The sequence below is a fragment of the Cyrtonyx montezumae genome, unplaced genomic scaffold (assembly GCF_038088225.1).
Source record: "Cyrtonyx montezumae isolate F1298 unplaced genomic scaffold, pur_monq_1.0 scaffold_8, whole genome shotgun sequence".
In the NCBI taxonomy this organism is placed as follows: domain Eukaryota; kingdom Metazoa; phylum Chordata; class Aves; order Galliformes; family Odontophoridae; genus Cyrtonyx; species Cyrtonyx montezumae.
In genome coordinates this window covers 26,433,586-26,460,053 of record NW_027072089.1, presented here as the reverse complement: position 1 = coordinate 26,460,053, position 26,468 = coordinate 26,433,586, and the positions used below count along the sequence as shown (strand labels likewise).

General features: G+C 42.2%; 1 protein-coding gene across 4 annotated transcripts in view; it reads right to left on the bottom strand.

Moving 5' to 3' along the window:
* The window catches only part of PAG1 (phosphoprotein membrane anchor with glycosphingolipid microdomains 1), a 97,049-nt gene that overhangs the window by 24,372 nt on the left and 46,209 nt on the right, over nt 1-26,468 (bottom strand). Inside the window, exon 1 of one of the 4 annotated variants that reach the window (XM_065752544.1) lies at nt 14,311-14,404. The exons of 2 other annotated variants lie outside the window; for them this stretch is intronic. The gene's annotated coding sequence lies outside the window, so the exon portion shown is untranslated. Of the gene's footprint in view, nt 1-11,972; nt 12,041-14,310; nt 14,405-26,468 lie in introns of those variants that run through there. One more of the 4 variants, XM_065752547.1, reaches the window with a different exon arrangement.

The following is a 26,468-nucleotide window of genomic DNA, read 5'->3' as shown; positions in this document are numbered from 1 at the left end:
TACAGGTTAATTTGATGGCAGCAAAAGTAAGTTGAGTTTTGCTTCTGCTGAGAGCAGATTTCATGGAATCACAGAATCAAGAACTGTAGGGGTTGGAAGGGACCTCCAGAGATCATGGAGTCCAACCCCCTGCCAAAGCAGCTCCCTAGCCCAGGTTGCACAGGTAGGCGTCCAGTTGGATCAGGAATGACTCCAGATAAGACACTTCTTGACTATGCCAACCAGCTTCTTGGTTGAAAGAAAGCAAAAACAAGAGAAAGACTCATCACACGCTTTATCCCAGTTTCACATGCCTAAAAATAGCAGAAGGGAGCTAGTATGTGGGCAAGAATGAGAATCCAGACTAGTGAGGGAGTCTTTATTCTTACAAAAATCCCCCGTTTGGAATTGTTACACAGAGGCACGCACTGACCCAAATAAATCATGGCTTCTATCGTTCCCCAGTGCATTCAAACAGATAAAATGCTGATGTGCACCAAAAATGTTTTGGGAAAAAAGCAAGCATGAAAAAAGCAAGAGGCCATGCAAAAAAAAAAAATCTGCACGGAAGCTGCCAGAAAGGGGAAAAAAAAAAGAAAAAGCACAGCAGCTGGTACACAAATGCTAACAGGCAAAGACAGCACTGCTGGCAAAGGCCAGTGAAGCGAAGGCAAGGAAAAGGCAAAATGATAACTAAAAATGCAAAGGTCTGCCCAATGGGAGGAGGAAACAAGCCAGTTACCATGGAGTGTCCACTGCTGTCTGGGAAAGAGCCGTGTGACCCACTTCAGAACACTGATTTACCTCGGTGCACTGCTGCTGCCCAGCGATGGAGCCTCAGGGACACCAGATTTCCTGGGGCAGCTCTGTGATGCAGCTTGGCAGAGCTGGCAGTGGGGATGGACAACTCGATGCAGGAATGGCAGGAGATCTGTGCCCTTGCTGGCACGGCAGACAGAGCCTGGCTGGCACAATCCATGGCACTGAAAAAGGCTCCCAGTGCCCTGTCTTTATGTCTTTAGGCCAGAGACCCACCCTGGAGTTACCTCAAATGCCCAGCAGCCTGTGCTGCCAGCACTGACCTGCAACACACACACAGCTGTCACGTGTACTGTGAACTCCTCAGGACACCCACTGCACCCGGACCTGGCTGGCAGATGGGGACAGAACCTACAAGCTCAAGCTTTCCAAAAATCAATCTGAGACCAGCTGATGGAGGCCTTCATCTCCAATGACTGTAATGGGGTTGGAGGATGCCTGCAGGTACTTCCCAAAATCCAAGACTCTGAATGTGCAGTTGAATCCCATGCCAGTAATGACGTGCATAAGTGCTACACAGACCTTACTCTAAAATCATTTCCTATGTAAGGCCTGAATGCTATTACCACTAAATCCTTATTAGAAAGCCTTAAGGATTTATGTAGAGATGAAACATTTCAGTCAAAAAAACTATTTTCTACAAGCAGAACAATGCCAGAAGATCACACTCCTTTCCAGTTGGCATGACAGAAAGTGAATGACCAGATTTTCCGAAAGACTCCACCACAGAGCCTAAAATGTTTAATTATCTGATGGTGCTTTGGACTCTGGGTAAGGAAGAGGAGAAGCAGATAAAACCACATGGATCCGGCCATCCTATGAATATTTAACACCCTTCCGTGGAGAATCAGTGTGTGTGCTCATAGCACCATCGTGTTAAACATCCCCATGCAGCTGCAGAAGACATGCATAAGCATAAAATTAACAAACTGTCTAAAGACACTGATTCAAAAACACATTCTTCTCCCTTTACAAGCCTTTTTAAACAAAATATTCATTTCCCTGTACATTTTCCCCATTAAAATTTTATCTTACTGTAAAGAGATAGGTACGCAGGGAACTTCTGGCCCCATTCTGTTCTCAATTGCTGTCATACAGAAACTGAAAGCAGAATGTGGTCCCCTCTGTGGAATTACCTGCAACTCTAGGTTTCTCTTTAGCTAATGCCCTATTAGCATATGTATGTTTCTACATGCTAAAGTACAAAAACTGCAATAGAAGCAATTATCTCCCCTATTAAGTTATATCAAAGCAAAATAAATAATAAAGCCTTTTATTATCCAGTTAGTGAGACTAGAAAAAAACGATTATGAAGGTACAAGAAAATACTGAGACCTTAGAAAAAATATAAAAATATTCTTGCTGCAACAAAATTTCCTGGAATTTCAAGGAGTCACACCACGGATTTCTTCGTTCAGGCTGATCTTCCTTTTCTTTTATCTCTGGTGTGCTGCTATGAAAATTTACCCAGGTACCCTGTGGTTAGTGCTAAGCATTAGTTACTATCTTGTGAAAGTCAGCTGACACTTAAATGTCAGCCTTCAGCATAAGTCTGCTGAGATTTACTATCTTTTCAGAGCAAATCTATTATACTTCAGTAAATAGATAGGATATAAATAAAGTAGCAGCTCTGCGGAGTTTAAAATAGGAATTGCCACTATATTAACAGGCTTGTGGCAATGTTACTTACAAGTGTTTGTTTTAAAGTCTCAGCAGGCTCATCCCGATGCCTATGGTGTAAAACCATCTGCTGAACAGACAGAATCGATCTCTGAGTGCGTCCTGCTCGGTTTGTAAATTTACCTACTGTGACTAAGTACATACCTCATTATTAAAAACAGTCAGACCTGATCTTTCCAGAGGGTAAACTAATGCTTCTCATCATCCTTTAAAAAAAGCAAGCAAGAGATAAGGAATAGGTAAGGCATTTAAATAAAAGACATTATTTGAAAGGTTTACTCCCATGGCCTGACTCAACATGCCAATGTGGACTCCCAATCATCTTTGCAAGATAATTATAATTCATAATTGGCACTTCTAAAGCATTTTTACAGAGCTGTGTAAATATTGACTAATTAGCCACACAAAAAGCCTGTGGGATACACTAACCCTTTTTTTGTATCTGAGCAATTTACTGGGGGTAACAAGAGCCTCTTCTGCAGAAGGGGGATGAGCAGGAGTAGAGGTTTCCAGCCTGATGCCCACCACCCAATCCACACTGCTCTGTCCCCTGATGTGTCAGCTGCTCCTCTGCTCTGAGGACTGGATGAGATCTGGAAACTGACCAAACCTCAGTTAATCATCCAGAGTTACTCTAATAACTCAAATGTCCAAACAGAACCTGAGGATTTGGTCTAAATATATTCAGTACTTACATGAGGATGGTCACCTGTTCTGCCTGAGGAACACTCAGACAACGATGCAGTATACAATTAGGGATTACTCCCGGAAACAAAGCATGATGTGGATACTTCAAACTAAGTACTAGAAAAAGAGCTCTCCATAGGTGTAGTAAGGCACTCCTTTATTTAAAATTCAGCGAATTCTTACAGAAGTTCAACAAGGTCAAGTGCGAGGTCCTACACCTGGAGTGGGGCAGTTCCACACACAAATACAGGACGGGTGGAGAACAGATTTGGAGAAGCTCAGAGGAAAAAAGACTTTGGAGTTCTGGTAGACAAAAAGCTGGCCATGAGCCACAGTGTGCATTTGCAACCCAGAAGGTCATCTGTATCTGGGACTGTCTCAATAGAGGGTGGCCAGTATTACAAGGGAGGTGATTGCCCCCCTCTGTCTCCCTTGTGAAGCCCCATCTGGAGTACTGCATTCAACTCTCAGATCCCCAGCTCAAGATGGGGACACAAAGCTGTTACAGCGAGTCCACAGGAGGCCACAAGAATCATCAGAGGGCTGGAGCATCTCTGCTATGAAGAAAGGCTGAGGGAGCTGGGCTTGTTCAGCCTGGAGAAGAGAAAGAGTCCATGGGAAAGATGGAGAAGGATTCTATGTGTAGTAATAGGACAAAAAGTAATGATTTTAAACTAAAAGCGGATAGGTTTGTGTAAGATATTAGGAAGAAACTATCTAACATGAAGATGCTGAGGCAGTGGAAGACGTCAGACAGAGCTGCTGTGGCAGCCCAGCCCTGGAAGCATTCAAGGCCGGGCTGGATCAGGCCCTGGGAAGCTTGATCCAGTGGGTGACAACTCTGCCCTTGGACTACAGCATATTTAAAATATTTCCAACCCAAACCAACCTCTGATTCTATCTACTGTGTACCCACAATGAAGGGTAAAGAAAGCATGGACGTCCTGTTGGAGCATCCAAGAGGCTCTACCTCCATCATCTAGTAAAACACTGAAGGTAAAGTTGACAGCAGTAGCCTAGAGGAAAAGGCTAAAAATGAAGATCCCCGGAGACCTATAATGTCAAATACATCACTAAAGACAAATCCAGCTCTCCATTATAATTGCTCTTATGAAAGGAATAATTACTTAGTAGTGTCTTAAGGTTTTCTGGTTTGAAGCAAACACTCACAATGACTTTATTCCAGAGCTTTATTATTAATCACCATGTTGAGGGGTGATAAACAGGTCTTTTCTAAAGAACAGCACTATCACAAGCACATAATGTATGCAATTATACACAATATAAATCATTTTTGTTTGGTGTAATCCTGCTTTGTCTATTGAAGCCATTGGTTATATGTTGTGTCTAACCTCAGCTACAATCTCTTCAGGGCAAAGATTACGTCCCTGTGGTTTAGTAAAGCCTCATTCATAGTTAAAATGGCATATAAATTAATTAAATAAGGAGAAATCATAGACTGCAGGAATTTATTCTCAGTTTATCAGGAATTCACAAACGAGGATGAAAACATTATAAAATGGATTTTATTGTGATAATGTCTTCCAGAGATCTGGTTATCTTTTCTTGTTTGAATATTGTGAGACGCCTTTTAGTTTATCTGTGGCAACTATCTGGATAAAAATAACAGTAAAAAGCAAATTAATGTGGAGACTGGCTGAGTACTAAATCCAGTGCTACTCTGCTCTGAAGCACGTTCTTAACGTGTAGCTACCAGTAAAGAGTGTGAACTTGATGGTATTTTAACTATGGTGTTAGTTATCTAGTCTGAGCAAGGCCAGACAAAACAAAACGAGCAGCGCAGGACTGGGAGCCCCAGAGAGCACAGTTCATCAAGAAACTCCCAAACCAAGGAAGAAAAGACTAAGTCACTCAGGCTGCTTTTGAATAAAAGGGCAAAAAGGGTTTCTGTATTCAGTAGGTTTATGTTGGTAGAAAGAATGGAGAAGCAGTGAAATAAAAATTATTAACAGACAATTATCAATGGAATTAAGCTCTTTTTCTCTTAAAACCTGAATAACTAATTGATTGTGTCACTGAAAGAAGGCACTCCAGGCCACTTGTCCCTGCTGTCACCCATCCCTTGGCTCGTGTCACCTCAGAGGCATGTGAGATGACCTGCTGTGGGCCAGGGCTAGCCCCAGAAGGCTGTGGCTAAGAGGTTCCTGAGCTAGGCTGTGCCATGGCTGTTCTACGGCCAGGGCCTCTATGAGGCTGGAAAAGGGGCAACGAGAGCATGGCTACAGCCCATGACAAAACGGTAGAGAGGTAAGCCAAGACACATCTCTGTTCAAGCTCCACATGGCATGCTCTTTTGTGCCATCTTTCACTTTTGGAGGAGTAAAGAGTTGGAAAAAAAAAAAAAAGCAGATTTTTAAAAATTTCTATATAGAAATAAGCTTGTGAAAGTAAGCATTCAGCCTGCTTTGAGGCTCTGACAAGTAGCTCAAAGGACCTCAGGTCACTGTTGAGTTCTCACGTTGCAGCCGGCAAGTTCATGAAAAGACTGGGCTACTCTGGTCTTCAAGAATAAAAGATGAAGACTAGGGTAAGTGCCTCTTTTCAGGTACAGTGGTGTTCGTCTACAGTACATAAAATCAGCAGTACTGGTAAAATGAGCTGAAAAATGGTCCTGGGCAGCCTCCTGTCCTGACAGACAACTCCACACACCTATAAGGTGAGAGGTCTGTTCCCTAAACCCCTGGGAGCATTTCATTATGGATTCCCACCAACACTAACAAGGCACACTGGCTTTCTCACTGATGTTTTTCTTTTTTTGCTGAACAATACTAAAACCTGCAAAGAAAACAGCAAGTGACATCAGCTCTGTGCAATAGGTTGGAAAAGCACCCATTTGCACAGAGTTAATAACACATCCTAAAACAACCATTCACCCTCGAAAAGCAATAGCATTTAATAGCAGCTGCTCATCCTTTGAGTGCAGAGAAGTGCTGGAAAGAGGTGCTGAGAGGCTTTGTCCTAGAATTACATGTCAGTGCTTCAAGCATGATGTGAGAAAATTATCTTAATTGCCTGTACCAGCCTGGGACTGAAATGGTCCTATTTGCTGGCTTGGTACAAGTGGTGAAAACTTCTTTTTTAGTCAGAGTTGTCAGAGAAGAATATGCATGTACTTGAATGCCTGGAAAGCCTTGCCATCAAGTAAAATGAAGTAGAATAGCCCCAGTAAGGTAGCTTTGCAAAACACTAGTTTGTAATAATAGTGTTTAACCACAAGTCTTACAATGAATATCCAATTTCTTACAAGTATTAGCATTGAAAGCACACAGACTGTTAATTCTGAGATAAACGTTCCAGTTCAAATGTCACAGGCCACATCAAAGCATTCACAAGCAGTTCTGGGATTTAAAGTAAAAAAAAAATCACCAGACAGACTTACACTGCATAAGAGTTGGTGGTGATCACAGTGCTAATGACCACAAGAAACATGGATTTTTTTTTTTAGGCATCATCTTCCAGTGGCCTTGAGTGTTAATCAAAACAAGGACTATAATGTCTGCTTTAATGGAGTTTGTCTCAGTAATGCTTCTAAATGGGATAAACTGCATTAAACCCAGACAATCCATGAAGAGAGATAAATGACAGAACAATACACTGAAAACCTAAAGATTCTTTTAATGTACTATTAACTGAGTTACCATCAAGTCAAATGTGGTTTTGTAATCCATTTGTTGAACTGAACAACTAAAACAGAAGTGTTGCTATTTCCCTGTTTAAAACAGGGAATTAAATAAGGCCCAAACTAACCTCCAGAACTGCTGGTTTGGCAAATACTGTGACATGACAGGTTGTGCATCTACCTTTTGACTTCTTTAGCAATAAGGAAAGCAGTTCCCCTGGACCTTTTTCTTAAAGTCAGTAGAAAAGTGCTCTCAACCAGGGAGTCTTGCACACAAGCTGAGCATTGGCATCCCAGGAAGGATGGTTCAGCAGAATATGGACCTCAGCACTTCCTCAGAGGCCACTGCCAGTCCCTGCCCCTCCAGTGCCACAGGGACAGACACACACTGATCTCACACTGAGCAAGCTTTGGATCTTTGACCCTTTGAACGCTTATGGCAAGGGACACTGAGTATAAGGAACATTAATGCATCACCATCTTTCTCCTCTTTGCTCCTCTGGCCTCACACATCTCTCCACTGCACATGCTGGCCCAACACATAGCCATGCTCACTTCCTTGACCTCAGTACTCTGAAAGATGAGTTACGTGTGAAACACAATGGGGACTCAGTGCCTTTTCTAGTGTATCAATTTTCTATACCTTCGCAGTGAGACGAGAGGATCCTCAATAGCTGAGAAGCAGTACAGACAGTAGGATTTCTGGCAGATGTATTCTTTCAGCAAAAGGTGACAATTTACTAATAAAATTAAAGTCAAGGTATACAGGTACTGATACTTCTATGCTCATTTAGAGGCAAAACTGAAATGTCTCCAGGAGTCTAGACTTGAAAAGATGGATTAGCTGTTTGTTCGTGCTGCACACAAAATGTAGGGTCATGTACCTTATCTTGATGAAACTCACAGAATAGTTTGGGTTGGAGGGGACTTTTAAGATCAACCCCTTGCTGTAGGCAGGGACACTTCCCTCTAGATCAGGTTGTTCACAGCCCCATCCAGCCTGGCCTTGAATGCTTCCAGGGAGGGGGCATCCACAACCTCACTGGGCAACCTGTGCCAGTGTCTCACCACTCTCATAGTAAAGAATGAGGATCTTTAAAAACTGGAGCTGTAGCTCACTGAACATATAATTCATTCTGTAATTAATGTGTCACTCCAGAATTGCAGAGAAAAAAAATTCCTGTGGTTTGCATTGCTGTTGTAAAATGGTCGTGCTTCTGCACTCAAGGGACTGCAAAAGGTCAGTGATGTTGAATAGACATGATTTATAAAGTACTCTAGGGTAAGATGTGCTGTGTAAATGTAAAATATTATTAGAACATATTCTATTTAATGGACATACCCTGAAATGGAATTGGCTGCACCACAAGAGCAGAGGTAAGAAACTAATTTAGCCTGAGGACAGCAGCTTGTCCATGGCTACTGACAGCCTCTGGCAGCATACATATAAATCCATTTCCCAGAGTTACCTAGCACTAGAAGTTATTGCTAGTCACATACAGGTTGGAAGACTGTGATCCACAAAAGTGCTCTGTACCACAGTCAAAAAGCAGCTTCTGAGGCAGCTGCAGGCACAGGAGCTGCCACACAGCCCAGCCACCCACCACAGAAATGCTGCCACGCACAAGGCAGCTCCAGCTGTGTGCCAGGGATGCCTGGCATGCCACAGTCCTTGTGCACCTGAGAGCTAACCTCAGGTAGCACCTTCAGACTCAAAATATGCACCTTACTCAGCCCTGGTTTTGGTGGGGGCTTCCAAGCTCCCCTTGCAGGCCTGAACCTTGAGATTTACTGCTATACTCAGAAAGGCTTCCTGAAAGAATCTCATGTCTGAGTGAGTGAACTGCACTGGATGAGGGCAGTGCTGTTCTCCTCACTCACAGAGTTTCTGGTTTGGAAAGGGGACGTAAATTATACTTCCATGAACTTTTTGGAATGGAGTCCAGCTCCTCTCTTTCTTCCGACCATGACAGTCCTCTATACTTTAACACTCCAATAAATAACTGGTTTGAAGCAGATTTTAAAATGTTTTAACAGCTAACATTAGTCCACTTAACCATAAATGGAAAAAGGCCTGTTCCCCCTTCCCAAAGAGAGTCAGAATGCAGATCATATTCTGAATTCTTCTTAAACCCAGGCCAAAAGGTCTCACCAGCACAATCTGTTCCCCTTCACATTACTATTTCCACTCTCACAGATTCTTTTATCTAACTCCCTTTCTCCCTGAAGTTTACAGTGTCATTCCAAAGATTTTTCAGCTGCACTTTTGCTCCCTGCTCTTGAATTCTCTCTCTCTTCAATGATATAAAGTCCTTCTTCAAATAGTACTACTTTCTTTCAGAAGTGCAATACCATGAATTCTCTACTACAAACTCATCTGTTCCTACCTTTCCTCATGTGCTAAAATGGCATATTTTCTTTTTGTTTATTCGTTTAAACAAAAATCTATGAGCTTTCCATTCCTAATGGGTAAAAAAGGAGTGCTTTCTTCTTAATGTATTCATGCTTTCTCATGAAAACTGATACATCTGTCTGAGAGGTGAAGATTTGGAGGATCTGCATTCAAGAGAAGAGTTATACAAGGTTATTGCATAAAATGATTGATTTGTTGGCAACAGAAATTTTATTCAAAGGTAACATCGAAGTTATGCTCATCTACAGAGAACAGTTTGCATCCACACAAAAAATGCTCTATACTGAAAATAATACTGTTGTATTCTCTTCACTGATGACTTAAGGTGCTTGGCTTCTACTTTATGTAGATAACTTTTAATAGATTTGCTGCTTTGGCCACAGCTGGCCTGCAGTAGCAATGGCAGGTAATGACTCTTAGGCTACACACTGCATCATTAATCTGTGCTGCAACTGCAGGCAGTTACCATGGGGGACTACTCCTCCCTTTTGTTTTTGTCTTGTGTTTCCATCTCTCCTTCTCTAACAAGGAGATTGACAAAAATCAATATTGTTTTTCCACCTAGGGAGTGACATTTTTAGCTCTGAGGCCCATGTGCAAATGTAAGCTTCCAGCTGTTCAAGCAAAGTAGCAGCAAATACACTGCAAGTGTATAGATCTTTTTTTATCTTTTTTTGAAACATGAAAAATCAACTTTAAAATATCGCTCAGCTATAAGAAAAGCTTACTTGCTTGGACATACACATAGACCTATGCCTATGGAAATAGTATCTAATTAATTTTGAACAAGTGATGAAGCTTAGTCAAACCCTTTGTGCCATTTCATCCTTTTCTGGTATTTGCAGTCCACTGGCTAGAACACAGAGCCAAATAAATCACCTCCACACAGTTCTGCTCAGGAGTTTGAGGAACAGTCTTACTGCGTAGGACCTCTATATCTCAACATTCACTATATGAGAAACTTGAGTGGTATCTGAAGGACTCCGTACTCTCTGCTATAGCAGTATTTTTCTGGACCTTACTCAGCACTGGAAGTCAAACCCCCTGTCAGGTTTCTGTCAAATATCAGTTAAGCACCTTGTCAATGAGAGAGATGGAAGGCCAACAGACTACTTAGTTTATGCACTCCAGCCTTCACATTCAGGCAAAATAGTATCAAGCATTTATAGTCCCTTTTCCAGCCTGTCCTTCAGTTTCTCTGTGGCATGATCTTCAGTACTGCTGGAGTCTTGCAATTGCTTACAACCACCTCTGTGACTTGAACAGAACTGCCACCCTTAAAGCCCTGTCCTCAAGAAGCTAAGAAACCCAAAGTAGGCAGCACAAATGAGCAATTCCTCCGCTTTCCTTTGAATCCACCCACACAGCAAATGTGTGAATGAAATAAGGCACTTCTTAGTTTATGTACTATCTATGTTGCTCTTACCATCTTCTAACCTTTAGAAACTTCTGAATTGAGCGTACTGGCATGCTGAAAATGGCAGAGCCAGAGACATGCAGACAGGCAGCCCGTGCTAGTGGTTCAGGCTCTCCCTCCATCTCCAGTCTCCCTGCAACATGCACGTCAGCCCTCCCATGACCTCAGATCCCCATGAATCACTAAGTCCTTCCCTCTCAACTTAATGCAGCAGCAACTTCCCATCATCTCGTGTCAGGCGCATTTGTATTTGTAATTCATTTCACACTAGGCAATTCATTAAGCACTCTATTTTGATTACCATAATGTGCAAACGCAATATTGTATCTCCTCTATACGGGGTCACTTTTATGCCAGCTCGTTTTTGACTGCGTCAGTCTTTTCCCATACTGAAAGCGAATCAGTGTTTACATTTGGTTAGTTAAAATATTTACACTGCACATTCAAATGATGCGCTTTCCCAGTGACAGGGCTGTCTGTGGTATTTCCTCCTATACCTACTCTGAAGCAGAAACAGATGATTAGGATAAATATTCTGGGTGTCTCTAAACAAGCAGATTAGGGCAAGAAGCAGCACAGCTATTCCATGCCATCATCACCAAACTCTGTAATACCCACGCAGGCTGTGTCATCTGTCTAGTACTGCATGAAAACATGCCTTATAAGAACCCAAATCAGCAGAGCTACACAGTCTCTAGTCATCGTACTTCAAAGAGATTCCCTGCTCAGTGCATGAGATGGGCTGAATCATCACGTGTAGGTGCTGGGATAGGAGGAAAGGAGGCTGCCTGGCCATCTGTTTGTGGGCAGGGAGCACCCAGAGTGCTGCACCAAGGCTGCAGTGTCCTGATGCTCTCGTGTTTGGTAGCACCAAAGGGAGATTAATTCTCTCTGAAAGGAGCAGAGAAAGTAGGACGCTTTTGGAAAGAGAAGGGAATGCAGAGTTGAGAAGGAAAAGTGATGCTGCAGCTGGCCAGGGAAGGGCACAATGCTGTCAGGAGGTACGCATGACTCTCTTCTTCCAATTCAACACTTACAAGCTGAACAAACTACTGCAGCTGCTGCTGTGCAGTGGTTGATGCACAACAAGGTGTACTAACACCAGTGTGGCCCCTGAAGGGGCTGCCTGAAGCTAGCAGGGTAAAAAAGGTGTGCCCAGCAATCAACTTCAGTGTCAAACAGACTGCATTATCACCTATACAACAAACAGTTAACTTTTCCTTCGAAAAGCAAAACAGATGCAGGGTGAAGTAATTCCACACATGGGAGCTCAGTAGCAATGCAAAATGTGAAAGAAAAGCTTCAAATTCCCAACCCACAGCAGGCATGCTGCTTACCTCCCAGCACGTCTGTGTGCAGGCTGTCTGACAAGGAGCAAAGGTTCTTGGGCTGCCGAAAAATGGAGACTCAGGATAAGGAGTCACTGCATAGCTGTGCCTGTGCTCACACTCAACACAAACTGCTGCATCTTCTTGTTTACAGGAACATATACAGTAGATGAAAGTTTACTATGCAAGGAAGAGCTGTCTATTTTAAATGGACCCTGCCTTAGTGCTTGGGAGGAAATGGGCTGGAACAGTCACAGTGTAACTGAGGCATGCAGCCTCAGCAAATAAACTTCAGGCAGGATAGTGCTGCGTGTGGGAGACATAGTTGCTCTACTTTTCCCAACTATCAGCAAAAGAGATGATGTAGCTGTTTGTTAATTAAGACACAGCAGTGAAAGTAAAGCAATCAGCTCTACACCTGCCTAAGCCAGTGTATTCATGCTAATAAACAACCAATGTTGACTTAGAAACCTAACTCTCCAAGTACATATTCATCTCCTGATATGACTGCCTATAGTAAAGCATCCACTGGAGTATGGGTCTGAATTGCAACCAACTCGATTGCAACCAACCACCTCTGGGAGATATGATAGCAGCCTTTCAGTGTCTAAAGGGGCCTATAAGAAAGAATGGGACAGACTCTTTAGCAGGGTCTGTTATGATAGGACAAGGGGAAATGGTTTCAAACTAAAAGAGAGGAGACTTAGATCGGGTATGAGTTAAGTTTTTTAAAATAAAGGTAATGAAGCACTGACACAGGCTGCCCAGAGAGGTGGTGGATGCCACATCTCTGCACATATTCAAGGTCAGGCTAGACTGGGCTCTGAGCACCTCGTCTAGCTGTAGATGTTGCCATTCACTGCAGGACTATATGACCTTTAAAGGTCCCTTCCAACTGAAATGATTCTATGATTCAGTCATTCTGGTTCCACTTTTTGGCTTTTGCACCCTCCAGCTTGGGATTCCCACCCGTACTGCTCTCCAACAAGGACTGTATCACTGAGAGGCAGAGACCACACTCCTCCTCACTTGTCAGCCCACAGTTACCTAGTGGTTGCACAGCAGGACAGCTCATGCTATCTGTTCTGCTAGGCAAATGCCACCAGTGGATGTTCTCCAGAGCTTCCCATACAAGGCCAGGCAGAAAGCACTTGCTCCCTGAAGACAAAGGCCAGCAGCAGCACAAGGAACAGCATTTTTGCCACTGGACAAGCAGCTGGCACCAGAAGAGTTTGCAGTGCTGCCCCAGCAAAGATCAAAGCCCTATAGAACACCAACAGCACTCTCCTTCTCTTTTCCCCCTAAGAAAAAAGTACCAAAGAAACCCACAATATCACAAATGCCGTCTGCAAGTGCTGCAAGCACAGAGCTGTGTTAGAGACATGCAGTGCTCATGCTCCTTCCTGCACACGCATCCACCTGGGCAGCAGCTACTGGTGGTCATGGCCATGGCCATGCTCACTTCTGCAACAGGCTGCCCAGGGGGGAGGTAGAGTCACCATCCTTTGGGGTGTTCATGAAACATATATATGTGGCACTGAGGGACATGGCTTGTGAGCATGGTGGGGATGGGCTGACAGCTGGAGTGGTCTTTTCCAACCTTAATGATAATATGATTCACTTTCACCCTATCAGCTATGCAGACTCCTAGAAATACAGTTAAAACAACTGCAAGAGACAAACAGCAGCAAAAAGACTCAGAAAGTTGCTCAGACAAAAGGCATGTTCACTTTAAAAATAGAAAAATAACACTGATTAAAAAATCCCAGACCACTAAAAATACCATTGAAGCAGTAAGGACACAGGAGAAACAGCAGCACAACAGCATGAAATCTGCTCAGTGCAGTCTGCATGCTCTTAGTTATTCCGAAGCATCTGAAAACCTCCCCCCCTCCCCACGTCTATTCCTGCTGAGGTGTGCAGAACAAACATTCACATTTTCCCACGGCACAGAATAGCCCGGGCACCCACAGTACCTGCAGTAGCAAGGAGCTGTCTGTGGTAACAGGAAGAAATATCTACCTTGCCTAATGGCTGTATGGTAATGTATTCCTATTAGCAAAACCCATTTAATACTGCATATGCATAGTAGCTTCTGGCTTAGAAAGTAAGAAGGAAAGTGTGAGACAGAATGGTCTTTTCTCCCTGTGATGAGAACGCAGGCTGATTTTCTCACTGACAATGGTGATCCCAAAACACCCCCAGCTGCATCATGCTGCTTGTGCTAATGCTGCTCTCCTGCAGAGCCCAGCAGTCTGCAAACTTCTCCCCCGCTGTAATGCACACGCTGTAACTTGTACCCAAACAGCAGCACGCACACTGTGCTTCTGTAGGGACAAAGCCTTACCTTCTTCCTCCTGCCAGAGGAGCTGTCAGCAGCCCGGCTCTCCCAGCCCAGGATCCCCCTCCTCATGCCCTTGCAACTCAGCACTCACAGCGCAGACCTCCTAATGCCCAGCCGTGCACTTTTTTCCTTTTTTTTTTCTTTTGAATTCTTCTTGCCTGCTCTGATGAGAAGCGATGGGGGAAAAACGTGATGTGCTCTGGACCAGCTGCGTGAAGTGCAGTGCTGTCAGTGTGTGCTGGTGGTGGGAGGGGAGGTGGAGGCTCCCTGCCTCGCCTCGCACATTTTTGTTTGGACCGTGGGTGGCTGCGTAAGCAAAGCATCCCAAGCAGAGGAGGAGTTACCCCAAGACTCCAAGTCCTGGCTGCCACTTAGAGGCCAGGAGTGGGCGAGGTGGCAGGATGGCCACCCAGCAGGTGGGTGACCTATCAGAATGGCAACCCAGCGGCACACAGCCCAAACTCCAGCCCTGTCCAACATCCATTCCTAGCCAAATGGTGCCGTGTCTCGTCACCCTCTGCATGCAAGGCTGCTGACCTCATCGTGGAGAAGGACATCCTCACCTTACTGAGTGACTGTGCTGATAGTACGGGTCTCACAGATGTTTGCAGCTGTCCGTATGAAAGCAAGGTGGCAGCACTTTGAAAAGGCAAACCTTTTAAACTAATATGCCCATATCTATTTCCTCTTAAAAGACAGACTGCTGTGTGTGCATGTCATACATTTCACATAACTTCAAGTTTGTTGTCCTTCCTATTAGAAAACGAAAAGTTATCTTGCTCTGCCGGTGATGATCCCTGCTGTAACCAACTGGAATTTTGCGGTTTAACTCAAAGATTCCCATGCTGAGCAAGAGGGTACACAATGGCTGTTGCACATTTCTTTATGTTAATTATAATTCAGATCTTAAAGTAGAGCCAGCAATCACAGCAGTACACAATGGGTTTTCTTCTAGTAACAAACAGCAAGGGACACAGTCCTCAGGGTTCAGCACAACCATGAACTCATTCCAGCTCCCAGATGAACCATCACAGCATTACAATGTTTTGCCATGCAATTAGTGCTAATTGACGCCTTGCTGGCTATCCCTCATGGGCCCCCTCACCCTTTTAGCAGCTCCCACCAGGTCAGCCTGAGAGCCACCAGCTCCACGGGCTCCTTACTGTTACATTTTGGGGAACTGGCCAGGGCTGTTCTGAGAAGCAATCACAGATATGCCACTTCCAAATTCCCGCATGTGGATTTGCACCACACGACATGTCTAGGTGGTAATCTTTGAACATTTTCTAAAAGCAACTTGATTGTTTGAAAGCATTTTGCTGAGGTCGAAGCTCTAGCACCCTTGTTCAGGAAAGCTGAGTGCTGGTGCTAGTAGATACTAACAGCCCAGTAAGTCTGTGCGCCTTGTAATCAAAATTCAGCTGAGAGAAGAAAGTTGTAAATGAGCAACCACCTCTTCCAATTTTATTACTTAATAATACTTCTTAAGAAAAGCCTTTTCCTTTGATCTGTTAATAAGATCAAGTATTTGCTTTAGCATCTTGCCAAATGGACTCGAGGAAGATCAAGATTGCTTTGTAACAGCAGAGCCAGATGACTACGGCAATAAACCAAGTGAGATGCTCTTTGACAGAACACCATAAATATACAGTATGTATTTCAGAGTAGCACACGCTCAGATTCTAGTTCAGTATCACAGCTGAGGGATCTCTGATGAGATCTCTCTCTATGCTGTACAACTACATACATAATCTCAAAAAAAAAAAAAAAACACCCATGTAGTTCTGTCCTGTACAGCAAAGTGCTGAGGCAGTTGATTAGAGTCAAAAAGATGCCCTAAAGCAGAGAACTACATGGAGGCCAGGCTACAAGCACAGTTCAATAAATAGTAAAGGATGTAATGCCTAATGCTAAACCACATTAGGAAATGCTTGTTGCTAGTGGCAAGCTAAATTACTCCAACTAAAATAATCAAGAGCAAAATCCTCTAAGTCAGCTTTATCCCCCCTCCATTTTCTGTTTCTCCTAAGTTTCTAGCCTACACAAATCAGTACTCCTTGGCATCACTCTCATTTTTCATCGCATTTTCCTCCTTTACTGTGCAACATTTGGGAACCACAACACAACGTCAACAGGCTGCCTATCACCAAGCATGTACGACACGGTGTGCTTTTGGCACAGAGGCAGCTGAGAACATTCATGACAGTTACTTCTCTTGGAAGGCTGAGTCTGGAGCAGAAGAGAGTGCTACAGACTGCCTATGCCACCTCTACCAATTCAGCTGTCTGCAGCTCTGGAGTTTGCTAAGGGCTTATGTTGTATGTAGTGCAGATAAATCCAGTTATGTAAACAGAAATGCATAGTATTTATGTTGGTAAAGAAACATACTGAGAGTTATCACTTACATACATGTAAATTTACACATATGGCAGTTTATACATTTTTACCTTTTAGGCTCTTTTCTCTCCGGGTCTTTGTGATTCTTTTTGGCTGTAATTTTTTAAAGGCTTTATAATTTTTTTTTCCAAATCTATGGCATGTAAAGATCTAGCCATTGTAATTTTTTTTTTTTTTTATCATCGCATGAAAAATGAATACTTTCAGACTATTCTCACAGTTATTTTCAACTGCAGGAAACCTCATTTTCACTGGTGTAAATCCCTTAGTTTCTTGTATCTTTAAACGTATGCCATCCATTGGAGATCAGAATCCTTCTCATCTTTATCTCACACACACTTAGCTTTCAAAACATATTCAATAAAAACACAAAGATAAAAGCACAAAGATATTGCTGAGGGCACTCTAGGTGACAGAAGAGTTTAGTCATTCAGTGGAGTAATGCATTAGGGAACTCCAGAAAGTTTCAGAGAAGATCTTTTCTGTAAAAACATGCATGCTTTAACTGGGACAATAAAGGGCATTAAGATCTGATTTGATCACAGTCTTTTACAACATGCATACACTCTTACTCTCTTCAAATCTGCAACTAAGAGACAGAGGGATACAACATAACAGTTTTCAGAAGACACAACCGAGGACCTCCCCCCTCCAATAATCTATGCCAAAACCCAGACAATGACATTCTAATTACTCTGATATCAAATTCATTCTTTACAAATATAAAGCAAACATCCTTAAGCAAATTAGGAACATCTCTGTCCAAAGAGATAAAAGTTACAATTGTAAGTTACTTCTCTAAATTGGTGTTACATCAAATTTTCAAACAAAGATGTGTCCAGCTTATAAGAGGTGCTAACAAAGCCTTAGCCCTTAGATCGTTGCATCACAGAGCGGTTTGGGTTGGAAGGGAACTTGAAGATCATCTAGGTCTAACTCCCGTGCAGTGGGCAGGGTTGCTACACACTGGATCAGGGATCTTAGCTAAATTTGGAGTTTGCTGCTGATGAAACCCATGAGGATGAAGATACACATGCTCTGGACTGTGCTCTCTCCTGAAGTGGGTTGGCCTTCATACTGAGATACCTACCTCACTGAATTGTGTTATTTGATGTAAATTTGGGCCTATGGTCAGAGATTCCACTGAAGGTTCACAACTAACTCAGGTGAATATATCACTTATACAAATTCCAGGGAGACTTATGGCTGTCTGGATTTTAATTTGGGACGAAGCCTCAAGCCCCTTCCTCCAGAAGTCAAGGCAAGGCCCTGTGAAGATTTAAGTTATTCAGCCTGCTATCGCATAGATGAGGAGCACTGGGAATCCATTGGGACATGGATGGCTACAAATGAGCTTCCTTCAACTTCAGCTTACATTCTATTTTTCCTAACAGTTTTACTCATTTTTATAAAAAATGAAGAAAAAATTTTGCATCACTGATATTTCATTTTCCAATTTTCTTAATCTTCAAACGTATACCATTTATTAGGCTTAAATCTACAATGGCACTCTAAACCACTATATTTAACAGTAACAATGACCAGAAATATTTTTTGTTGTTTTTTGTTAATCCTCTTCTGCATCCTCTCACTATTCCTATATTCCACTTTTTAATTTCATTTCCTGTCAAAGCTGTTTCAGACTCATGACATTCAAATCTTAATATATTTGGTTTAAAATAGTGCAAATCCATTATCTAGTATTGTCATAGCTAACCAGGAGAAATACTCCTAAATTATTTGGATATATGGACAAGATCTGATTATCTAAATGAAATTGCTAAACCATAAATGCACAAGGGAATCATATATTTATTTTTAAATGTCAAATCTGATTAAAGTGCATCAAAATAACTGGCCAGACTATAGGGTACTAGCAGACAGGGATTTTGGAAATGGAAGCAATACCATGGTAATTGGCGAGACCACCACCAGGAAATATAAATCTAGGTATCAATCAAGGATTTGAGATTATAAATGCTATGGGGAGATAAAGGATAATATATCCTTTTGTCATATGTTGACAAGCTGTGATAGACAGAGAATACCTGTGTCACAGCCTCATCAACACCCAGTACTATGTTGTACCCTGTCTCCCAGAGCTAACATGGATTCCCACATTCTGATCCTGTCAGACTTGTTTGAATTATCTCAGCGCTGTTGTCAGAGATAGTGGCATCATACTCAACAAAAGCATAATTAGTGAAAATGTTTCCATTCAGCAAATTTATTATTTATAAAAACGTAAACATTAAAGTCTCTGTATAGTTAAGTATTTACAGCATACAAATCCTTCACCAGACCTATTACTCTGCAAAAGCTACTAGCAGCTTATTTAAGTACTTAATCAGTACTAAAGATCTTTGTGGAATTTGTTTGTTCATAAAAGAGGAGATCTACTAGATACAAAGAGAGAGGGAAAAGGAGAGTGAGAAAGGCAAGGCAAGGCAAGGCAGAGAATCCAGCCACATAAATTTTGATTGAACCGCGGTGAAATGAGATAACATTTAATATTGGAAAACTTATTTCAGAAAAAAACAGGTCACAGTTCTTAGTCTCTTTGATTATCATTCAAAAGAGAAAAATGTTTTAAAAAGCAGGAGAAAACCAGATGAACAACCTTAATCCACACCAAAGATACATAAAAGGTTCACTAATTATCCCAAACACTCTTTTACACAGCCAAGGCTGCCTATAGCATTCTCCACCATGTCCACAGGACAAATCAGACCAAGTTGTAGACCTGTGCATTGCCTCATGTGGCACTGGCCTGAAAGAAAGCAATACTGCAAGAGTCTGACCTGTGTTATAGCTATTAAAAACAAACAAAAAAATCCTAAATAAGTGCAAAAACTAAAACACAACAAAATTGGCGATTTCTCCATTCCTGTATCTGTTCATTAAGGTTCTGTCCTGCTTTCCCCCAGAACTCCTGTGCACAGGACCTGGCAGACAGTGCAGATGGATGTACAGACAGCACACAGCATCACTGCTCTGACCAGCACAAGAAGTACAACCTAGGATGTCTGTACATCTCTGTTTTCAGAAAATAATGCTTTAGACCACTCCACCAGCAGGAACTGAGCAAGCCACTTCAGAAACCCTGTAAGGCCATGTGGAATGCAAGAATTTCCTGATCCCTGAATGCAGCTTCTGTCAGTTTTACAGAGAATCACAGAATATGCTGAACTGGAAGGCACACATAAGGATCACTGAGTCCAACTCCCAGTTCCACACTGGACCACCTATAAATCAGACCCTATGGCTGACAGAAATGTACAAATGGTCCTTGAACTCCAGCTCAGTGCCATGCCCGCCACCTTTTCTTAGCACCCCACCTCTCCCCCCATGGACACAGCTCCCTGCCGTTGCCTCAGGTCCATGCTGCTGTCCCTTCACTCCCTGTGAGAGCTGCAGCTGCCATGAAGCTTCTCCTCAGCTCCTCTGCTCTGGGCTGAGGAAAGCAAGGGACCTCAGCCACTCATATGCCTTGCCCTCTAGAACCTTCACCACTTTTGTAGCCTTCCTCTGGACAATCTGTGATATTTTTATGTCCTTTTTGTACTGCGGCACCCAAAACAGCACACAGTATGCAAAGTGAGGCTGCTAAGTTGCTAATGAACCACAGGGTTAGCAGAAGCCTGCTCCCCACCTCCAGACTCCGCACTGCACAAAATGCACCGGACAAAACAGCCAACGATGATGAGATTGGCTTAAATGAGCAAGCTTTGTCAGAACACGTAAACTGCACATCACAGAGGATCACATTAGCCTGCCTATAAAACCCCCACACCTAACCAAACCCTGAAATTCTTGTTCAGTATTTGCATTAATCTCATGGGAACTATACCTGTGTCGCTAGGCCATGTCTCCCACACCAAAGCAGTCAGATGGGATAGACGGATAGGAGACAGACGCACCCCATGAGACCTGGGTGGGGATGCAGACCTCCAGAGGCCCCACATGCCCACACCTGGGCCCAGCCCAGCTACACAGCTCCTGCCTTCCACCACTGATGGGCACAGGGACAGAGGTGGCTCAGCTCTGGAGCTGTCAGCTATTGCAGCACTGAAGGTGGTTTTGTGTAAATACTTCAACGCTACTCAAATTCATCTTCCTGAGCTCACTACCCTCCTCATGGTTTCTAATAGATTTCATTACATTTTTTCTCCTTTTTCATTGTCTGGGCAGGGAAAAGACAAACTATGAATTCTCCTTTACTATCACTTTTAAAGGCAGATGCTTAACATGGCTGTTAACATCCTCTCTCTACAAGACATCAGAAGTCACAGTGAGCCAAAGCCAGAATCTCTGCTCACATAAGTCTGCTTAGGAACAGCAGCTTGGCAGGCTTCCATTGGCCCACCAATCCCTTTTCCTTAAATGGGAAGCATCCTATTCATACAGAAGAATTCAATTTCATGATAAATGGTTAATGAAGTTCAGAAAATTAATCTTTTTCTCTCCCTCTCTCTTTTCTTTCCAAACTTTAGAGGACAGCAAGAAAATAAACTCAGTGAAGGGTCCTCACAAGTGCAGGACCCTCAAACCTAAGATGCAGACAAGCAGCTGAGGTTACATTTCTAGACAAGAAGCCATCTATCATCCAGCCTAACAGCTGTTTTGTGCTTTCAGTTAACACACAAGGATTAGGTCTTCTGTTAGTTGTGTCCCACCACCTCAGACTTCTCCTGTGTTTCAGTTCCTTTCTTTAGCTCCCACCTTGCTGCAGCCTCATCCTTGTTCTTCCTTTCTCCAGCAGCTCTAGTCCCCTTCTGCCCAAACTCAAAGTACGAGCAGCACTGGATACTGCATTTGCACAACAGGAACATAGATTCATACTTCATCCACAGCACACAAGCATCACTCAGAACAAGTAGAAGATTGTTTCAGGTGACCCCAGCTTTGCTCTTTCTGCCCTCCTGTCTAAAAAGCTGTTAAAATGGACAAGGAAACCACTGCACATAACTTGAAATCACAAATCTTACTGTGTTTGACACTTTAAATCCTATTTGGTGGTGCAACTCAAGGGTTCTGTAGACATGCGGGCAGCACTGGCACTGACCCCAGGTTGGGAACACAGCAATCCAGGGCAGTCAGTGAAATCGATACAAAAGATCTCTCCTGAACCTGCTTCCACACAAGGATCTCAGCTTTTGAGCCAAATCTTTGCTCTTTGATTTTTCAACCCCTGCCCTGAGCATCGGTACATTAAGACCTTCCAGGCTGAGCAGAACTGTGCTGCATCAATATTCATCTAGGAGATCGTAGAGAAAGTTCATTTATTCTTCCTTCAGCGTTATCACAGTTAATTGGAAACATCTGTTACAAATATCTGTATGCCAGAAGCATCCCAATCTACCAGGCAGTCTCTGCAGGAATACCCACTCTGTCCTTTCTGAATAGGTTTCGCCAGCGGCATCTTTGTTATCAAAGAAAAGACCCCATAAGAATAACCAGCCAAAAGCAGAGTTTAAATCATCTCTACTCATATTCACACAAAGTAGTAACATATGTTGTGTTGTCTCAGCTGTGAAAGGTATTTTCACCTCCTTGTTTGGCTTAACTGCTTTCTTACAGTGAAGCACATCAAGGAGCTTTGGGAACACTGTTCCTCTGATGCCCCTATAGCATCCTCAGCCTAATACACGACTGCAGAGAATATTCAAGTACATCAAATTAACATTTTACATTTGAATTGAGATTAGTGTCAATATATTACATTAATGTAAGCACATTATTTAATGTAATGTGAATTTTGAATATTTGCATAGCTATTTATGTAAATAAAGGATAATTATTTGAATGTCCGTTGGAAAAAAGAATTCTATGGGGACTTCTTCTTAAGTATGAAGTATTTGCAAATCCCAAGAAACATATCTGTTGAGACGTACTAGAAATCTGAGCTTGAACTTGCAAACACAGGATTTCTAAACAGGTCATCAAAGATGATGAAAAAACGTCGTGCAGACTGGACATTCTAAATATTATTAGCCCCATGACTTGTGAATAAATTTCTGTTTAATAAGCTGAAATATGAAATGTGTCCATTTTTAATGGAATCTTCGATAATTCCTTTCTAATGAAAGAAAATCACATTGTCAAATTATTATTTTTAGGGGAAAAGATGAACGAAGACATTCATGTTAAAGGAGTGTGATTTTATCTAATCTTTAATGAAGTCAGCCCCAACCAGAATGATATCTTCAGTGCAGAGCTGGTTCACAACAGCTGGAGACTTCCGTGGCTCTAAGAGGCAGAACAGTAGAAAAACTTGTTTGAAAAGGTTAAGAGTAGTAACTTAGGACTTCCAAATATCTTTGCAGCAGATGCTCTTCCCTAAGATGCCAGAATAGAAAACTTTATTCAATGAAAAAGAAAAAAAGAAAGTTAGAAAAAAAAAAAAAAGCTGAGATTTTGAGCCAGATTTCTTCTGAAATAAATTACTGTGGGTAAAATATCCATGCAGATGGTCATTATGAATTCTTATCTCAAAGAAGATTAGAAACAGATTTCACTTTACATGAAGATCTGAAGTCAATTTTTTGTAATGTAATCTTCTTAGATCCTTCCCCCACCTCACGGATAAGAATGGCTGCAAATTTACATTTTGACTATGTGGGATTGAACATTTCTTTGCTGATACCATTAAGAAATTTCATGTCACAGTGAAGCAACTTTCAGCAATCAGACAGAAAGAGAGAACTGTTAAAAGCAGATGACCAAGTAGTATCTGGATATCTAACAGAATCATAATGCTGACTGTAATAATATAAAAATAATAAAATAGACTGAAATGATTGTAAAAACATGTATTGCCTTACTCTTGAAACAAAAAGAATAGTTCCCATGCTACATTATAATTACAATAACATGAGAACTTGGGGACAGATCTTCATCTCATGTAACAGGTTTTGGAGGACCATCAAGACTTTCATCTTTCACATTTGAGCACATTACCTTGTATCTCCTCCTGCCTTTCTTAAGAAGAGGTAGCTATTTTATTCCCTAAGAAGAACACTTTTATTTTATCCCTGTGATTATCATTTGTACTAAAATCAAGAGACATTAAGTGAATAAACCCATGAACCTCAGTGTACAAGTTTAATATTGGTTAAGTGGTGTTCTTGAACTCCCTCCATGCTGCCATATAAAAATTAATACAATAGATCTACAATTTTAAGGCATCATTAACCAGAAAATTATACAGTAAAGTGCATAGTTACTGCACACATTCACAGGTCTTTGTGCCACTAAAAATAAAACTGCAGATACCTGCCTGTGAGCTCAACTACTGCTCAGCAGATTTATCTCAGGGAAGTGATGATTTGGTTGACAGGGCCATGGAGTCCTCTGTCCCTAAGGGGAAAGCCCCAATTAAACTTACCCTATGTACTGTAGAAATGCAGCTGTACTCGTGCACAGGTGGAAGATGTGCCATTTCTGTTGGTATAAAACCAAACTAGAGGAAGGAATGAAACAAGAAAATTGCACATTCTTGTTTGTGGCATTGAGTCATTCTCGATTCTCACATTTATTGGCTTGCCACGCTGCATGTCTGACACAAAAGACATCATTTTACTCTCAAAGCAGAGTACATCAGCAAGTAAAATTCTTAGAAAAGCAAGAGCGAAACACATCCAACACCTTCCTAAAAATACATCTTACACCTGCTTCAGCCATGAAATCTTAATTAATGTGTTTAATATACTTGGAATAAATAGGCATGTCAAGGGTAAACAACATAAGCACGGAAACTGGGTGAGAATAATCTTAAGGGAAAAAAAAGAACCAGATGCTTTTGCTGCTTATACATAGGATACAACCCAAGTAATGATAACCATTGTTATGGCTGATCCAAAAAGAAAGCTTTGCATGCTTGAAGTGGAATAAATTGTCATCCCTATTCTTCTCTTGCTTGCCAGTTAAAGAAGCACGAACATTAACATATGAATGGACAAAACAAATTGCTGGATTTCCTTTTAAATCTTAAGTTCTGTTTTTTTTCAGGGTTAAGGAGAACAGAAATCATGACACACGCTTTCTTCTAAAATCCACAGATCAGCACAAACCTCAAAGGACCACATGCAGTAACGAGAGATGAGCAGTGAACAGATGAAATAAGGGCATCAGCCCTTATCAGAACACTTCAAGCATGACTCTGCTCTGTTGGTAGGACTGCAGGGCAACACTGGGGCCACACAAGCAACCCATCACATCCTCCTTTCATACCCATGCTCTCAATTTCATGTCTGAGATCCTCTCCAGCATCAGTATCAAAACAGCACTAAAGCTGTGCTTTGTTCAGAGCACTGACAACACAACTAAATATGCAGCTCTGTTGCCAGCATAGTATTTATCTCCAGTATGACTGGTGCCCAGAGTTCACCTGTCTGGAGAGCTGAATTAAGCCTGCCTTTTGGAAGGCACCACGTCAGCATGGCACATAGTATCTGCACTGCAAAACCAAGACTTGGCTCTCTATCATCTCCTGCTTCTTCTAAGCTGCCTCAATCTCACTCCAACTTCAAGTGTTCCTGTAAGTGCCAGATACCATCCCATCTAGCGTTCATCTGAGTGACTTCAAACCACTTCCACAGGGAATTCCACAGCTGGTGGTTTTTCTCCTTGGAGACTCTGAAAAGCAGCCTGGATACGGGCCTAGGCAATCTGCTCTGGGTGTCCTTGTTTGGGCAGAAGTTTGACCAGATGGCTCCAGATGTCCCTTCCTACCTCAGCCTTCTGGCAAGTCTGTGGAACTGCTGAAATTTACCTTGCAGCAAAAAATGGTCTTCCAAGAAGTAAAATTACAAGCTCTGGGAAGGGAGATTTTCTACTTCTCTGTAGACAAGTCAATATTTAGGCTATGCTATTGCACAACGATCACCAATTAGGAAAAACAGAAGAGACTCAGCACATTGCCACAAAAGCAAAGGAGCTTGGAAAAACAGACGAGGCTGACAACTCTCCCTTTAGGAAATGCAGAAGCTGAGGTCTCTCACATGTTCCCCTTTTCTGATGTACTGCAGCTCTGTGCTCAAGAACATATCCTCTTTTACACCGCCCATAGTACGCAGACACAGTATACCACTGAGGAATGCTCTAAGCATGCAGAAACAAACAGCACTTTAATTAAAACATTCACACATACACAGACACATGGACATCCTATTCCTCAAGAGAAACACCTTAACTAAGCACAGGAGAACAGAAAATTCCCAAATCTTTTCCATAAGCTGAAGAAAAAACATCTGAGAGATTATTTTTACCTCTGCTACACCAGGAAAATGCTGATCACAAACCACAGGGATTATCACTGACTGTCTTCTATTTTGTGGTCCCATCTCACTTCTTGTTCATTTGCTTCCTCATATGTCATTAATGTAATTTAAGCTAAATAGCAAATTTCTTTCCCTGGTGTTTGTTGTACTCCTGTACATCAACTCTCCTGGAGACAGCAGCACCTCATCCCTTCTTCTTTCTTCAGCTGAACAAACCAAGCTTTCACAGTGCCTTTTGGTACAACACATGATCCATCATTTCTCCAGTTATCCTGCCCTTCTGCAAACCATTTCCAGTTAGAACTCACCATCTGTCTTTAACGTGCATGGTACACACTATTCTCACTGTGCTTTGTCAACACTTTGAAATATGTTGTTAATACTTTCCTATCTCTGCCAGGAATACCTCTATGTTTAATAAGATAAATGTACTCCTACGCTTATCTTATTAACAGCAGCAGCATGCTTCATCTTAGAGAGAAT